The 5244-nt window shown below is 33.6% G+C and overlaps 1 pseudogene; it reads right to left on the bottom strand.

Moving 5' to 3' along the window:
• Nucleotides 1-277: 277 nt before the first annotated feature.
• LOC146905989 (uncharacterized) lies at nucleotides 278-1354 on the bottom strand (annotated as a pseudogene).
• Between the last annotated feature and the right edge of the window lie 3890 nt (nucleotides 1355-5244).

Here is a 5244-nt window from a genome sequence, read left to right as displayed (position 1 = left end):
TTACTCCATATAACAAATTGATCACTCGGCCTGTTCTTTGCACAACAATAAATGTCATTGGATTTTATACAATGAAATAAGAAGTGTGATCTTAATTGTTCGTTCCAGAATTGTAGTTTATCTACATGACCAATCCATTACTCTTTCTTTACGCAACTATTAGAATGGTTGCAAGTAGAAACAACCAATTCATATCCAAATAAAAAATATATATTACAACGAAGTTTAAAAGAGAAAAAAAAAACTCATACCCATCTGCGTCATCAAGAACGACAGGTTAAACATTCCGAAAAACATCACGGTACACAACATTAGTGGTCTCAGTACACACGCGATTTTCTTCATCTAGTATAAGCATTTTCAATCCCTTTTTGGAAGTGACTCTTGACACAGCGACATACATCTGTCCATGAGTAAAAACCGGTTTGGAAAGATAGATTTCAACATGAGACAACGACTAACCCTGACTTTTATTTATTGTCATTGCAAAACACACAGCCAACAGGAACTGTCTCATAGTAAATTTGAAAGGCAGTTCAAGATCACCTGGAACTAAGTTCAGTATTGGAATAATTACTTTTTCACCATCATTTTTTTGGTAATAACAGTTACACCGATAAAGTTCTTCCCAAGATTGTCTACAATTAACCTAGTCACATTGCACAATTCAGTTGCTTGGTCAATGTTCCTCATCAACATAACTCGACATCCAACTTTAAATCTCAACTTGTGGTTTGGAATACCGGAAAACTTGATATTGTTTAAGAATTTGGTGGTAAACCATTCACTTTGTACCTCACTATTCTCGTCTGATTTGCAAACCGAATCAGAACTGGTATATTCCTTTTTGTCTCCTGGAACCAATGATAGAAGAAATTTGTTTACGTGATCAACTGCGTCCAGCGTGGGAGCAAATATCCCTCGTGCTTGGAAAAAAATCCGAGATCTTCATGTTTTGCGAAAAATTCGGATATACAAAATCAACCAGAGAACGCAACAAATCAGAGGAATCTTTTATCAACAACTCATCAGGAATGGGTACGTTAATTTATCCACTCTTGTTGGTGGATCCTATTCAATCTCCAATTGAAAGCATCCAATCGACAAACTTTCTTATCTCATCTTCCTCGACACGAACGGTTGAAGCACGTAAACGCATATTTGTTGTAAGTGTGAGAACCTTACAGTGACTCCAGAACTTTGATGAGTTGATGGATGAAGCAAGTATGTCTTTTATGCATCTTTTTCTTATCACTGGCAAAATTTGTCTGAAATCACCGTCCAAAACCACAGAAAGACCCCCAAATGGGTTGTCTGTATTATCGACACCATCATAAGACATTATACCGCGCATGGTTCGGTCAAATGCCTCAAAACAATAACGATGCATTATCAAGTGTCAAACTCCCCAAATAGACACCCGTGTCAAGAACGGGCTAGAATTTCGTCATATTTGAGGGGAAAAATGCTCTGATGTATCAAGTGTCGGTTAAAGTTCAATATTGAATAAAAAAGTGGAGGTTGAGCAACAAATAAATTAATAAAACTCATATTTTAGTCTTCAATTTTTCGATGAAGATGTGGTATTGTTCTCACTTGTGTGGTTTCTCTTTCTGTAATGTGTCGAATCACATCAATGTTGTCTCCCTTATAAAGCCCAGAGCTGGTATCATATCCCGGTTCAACTTGTGGACGGCGGATGGAGTGCTTCTTGGTGGTCTATCACAGACACGGAGAGTCTCTTAATGGAGATATGTTAATCTGTCAATTATGAGTTAAAATTTGACATTGGATGCAAGAGTAGACGTTGAGAAACATATGAGGGAGATTATCCATATACCTAATGCTTTAGGACTTTGGGTGAAGAAGTGATGTCGATCTCACTTTTGTTGTTGCTCTTTGACTAATATGATGATACAACTCAATGTAGGTTCCAATGGAAGTCGTAACATTATAATGATTTGTTTTGTTAGTTTTTGGGTGTCATTTGTTTAATTTTTAGTTTTAGGATGTCATTCGCTTTCAAGCAATTTTTTATTCAACCTCTATTATTTTAAATTCCTTCACTTTTGGTCTTTGGTATGATTTGACAATGGAAAAATGTAGATGTGTTCTGCTATGTTGACAAATTACATGTTTATTAGACATTTTAAATTGATGCGGCATTTTTAATGAATCTATTATTTTGGTAGCATAATTACCCAGTAATTTCCAATTCCTTAAATAAATTCATAAAATTACCAACAATTGAATCTCTTAATTATATTGTCATAGATAAAACACACTCTCTTTAGTTTTACTTCTTATCATTCCTATCTTGTTCAAATTCCTTTTTCTTCTTTCTTTTTCTAATTTACTTTCTATCTCCACATTAAAGAAAGGAACAAAGACACCCATCTATGAAATAGCCACCAACTCACATTTTTTTACCATGTTGTTCCTCTTATCTTATTTTGCTATCTCACCATATCATAGACACAAAGAATCTCACACTTAAGGGAGGGATGGTAATGTGTCATTTGTAAGTAAAACTTCTACATTGGATGCAAGAGTATATATTGAGCAACAAATAAGTTAAATGACAAATATACCTAATGTCTTAAGGTTTTGGATGAAGATGTGGTGTCAATCTCACTTATGGGGTTTCTCTTAGTCAAATGTGATGATCCAAGTCATTACAGGCTCCCTCGGAACTCCATACATTATGATAAATTGTTATCATAGTTTTTGGATGTTCTTTGCTTAATTTTTTATATTAAATAAAAGTTTTTGGATGACGCTCACTTTCATGCGATTGCTTTTATTCAACCTATGTTCTTTCAAATACATCCACTTTTGAACTTTAATCTTGTTTATGGTAGCCTTGGTCCCAATCCCAAATAAAATAAAAGAAGGTTGTGTCAGCATCTACAACAAACATAAAAAAAAAAAAAAAAATTGAATCTCTATAGACAACTCCACTTAGTGAGGATAAGACTTGGTTGTTGTTGGTTGTTATTGCACCTTCACTTTTAGTCTTTCGTGGAATCTAACAATGAAAAATACAAATGTTTTATGTTGAGTTGACAAAGAGACATTTTAAAATGATGTGGGACTTTTTTAATTGAATCTATTTTTTTGGTAAAAACTACTCATAAATCTCCAATTTCTTCAACTAACCCATAAAATTACCAATAACTCACTCTATTCCTAATACCTCCACAGACAAAATACAAACTTTTTTTTCCTTATCATTTATCTCATGTTCAAATTGCTTTTTTCATATCCTTTCCTTTTCTAATTTCCTTTCTCTCTTTTCATTAAATATGGGAACATAAACCTACATAAACCACCATCAATCCACCTTTTTTTATCATGTTTGTTTTATCTTGGTTTTCGGGTGTCAAACATTGATTAAGTTTGAACCTTTTAAACCGGTGATATCTTATTTTTTCTTGGGAAGGGAAAAAGTAAGCAAAACCCTTGAGAATCGAGGTCCGGGAGTTGTTTTCGCTACGGGAAGGTGTTAGGCACCCATAACGACTATAGTATCCTATAGGAACCGTCTTTAATTTTCTACGCGCGCGCTTTATTTTTAAGTGCTATTTGAAAATGTTTATTTAAGCCTAAAGGTATTCTAAGTGAAGAATTGGAGGGAGAAGAATGTTTTTGGATTTTTATTTTATTTGAATTGAAGGAATTTTGATTCCTTGCCTACGTACCCGATTAAGGGATCAAATCCACCGTAGTTCTCTCTCAAAAATGTTTTTGTTTTTGTTGGTTGATTTTAAGTTTGAAAATGGATTTTGAAGAATAGAAAGAGGCCTCAAGGGCATGAGATTTATGAAATTGTGAGGTTGGATTAGTGAATTGCAAAATATGGTCAAAGTATGATTAATTTTCATTGAATTTTTGATTAAGAAAATAAAAGGAAAATTCAATGGGGTTTTGGACCCCAAGGTTTATTTTGAAAATGGTTTGAATGATGTTTGTTCACATTTTTTTTGGAAATTGGATTTTTCTAAGTATAAAGCCTAAATATTCATCTAAACATACAATCCTAAACATACATCTAAACATGCATATTCTAGCTATATATCTAAAGTGAAGTGTGTGCATGTGTCGGTGCTTGTGTCGGTGTACATTATTAGAGTCCATTGTCCTTATTACATCATGCCCTAATTACATTCTATGGTCTTGCAAGAATTTAAAAATTGCATGAAGTAAAATATTACAAAATTTCCTAAGTTTTACATTCTAATTTTTGCATGGAATTTTAAAGTGTAAGAAAAACAAAAAAACCAAGGATATAGAATGGAGAATGAGATGAAGATGATGAAAGATGCTCATGAAACATGGAACAAAATGGTTAGTAATATAAGGCATAGGATAGTAGAAAATTGGCAAAAGAAATAAGGCATGATAACATAACAAAAATGGCAAGAAAAGGTGACAAAATACACCTAACGAAATACCAAAATCCCAAGCACACAAAAGACTCATAACCCTCATATTATGACACTTTTCAAGGGGTTTTGGGGTCAGCCCTAATATGAGGGACACAAGAAAGTCACAAGCCAAAGGGTCATGGTATACTCTTAGGTCTATTTTGCACTAATTCACACGCTAAAAAAAAAAATTCAAGTAACTTGCCATATAAGAAACCAATCATCACATATCACAAACAGCGCCAAATAGTTCAGATCAACAACAAATAATGCCCCAAAATTGCTCTTCAAGCACCAATTATTCATAAGCCAAGATATTGGGATTAAAATGTGCGAAAGACTTCACAAAATATGATAAGAAACAACACAAATCACTCACAATTGCACATGTATTTTTTCTAACAGTTTTCAACATGTAAAAGATCACAAGAAACAAGTCTTAATCACTCAAAACAAATGTAAAAGAAATCACAAGGTTTTTACAAGTTTTTCATCAAGATTTTCAACAAAAATTAAAGAAAAAACAATAAACCAAAGTAAAAATAATTCTCCAGTATTTCTTGATCAATCTTGACATGTAATATGTCAAAATCGATCAAAAAGTTCAAAGAAAATTATAGGAATTTTTTAGGAATTTTTAAAGGACTTTTGGAACACGCAGGGGTGCAATTAGCAAAATATAACACACACACGCAGGAAAGGGGGGGTGTGAAAAGCATACTGGAAGAAAAGAGCAAAAATTCGTTGGGCTTAAGAGCAATTTCGAAATGGGCTTGGGTGTGGGCATGGAGCAGTTTTTTTGAAAATGGATGGGGCA

The sequence above is a fragment of the Medicago sativa genome, chromosome 7 (assembly GCF_051527215.1).
Source record: "Medicago sativa cultivar Bolivia chromosome 7, Bolivia_mono, whole genome shotgun sequence".
In the NCBI taxonomy this organism is placed as follows: domain Eukaryota; kingdom Viridiplantae; phylum Streptophyta; class Magnoliopsida; order Fabales; family Fabaceae; genus Medicago; species Medicago sativa.
This window is presented reverse-complemented; position numbering and strand designations above follow the sequence as displayed.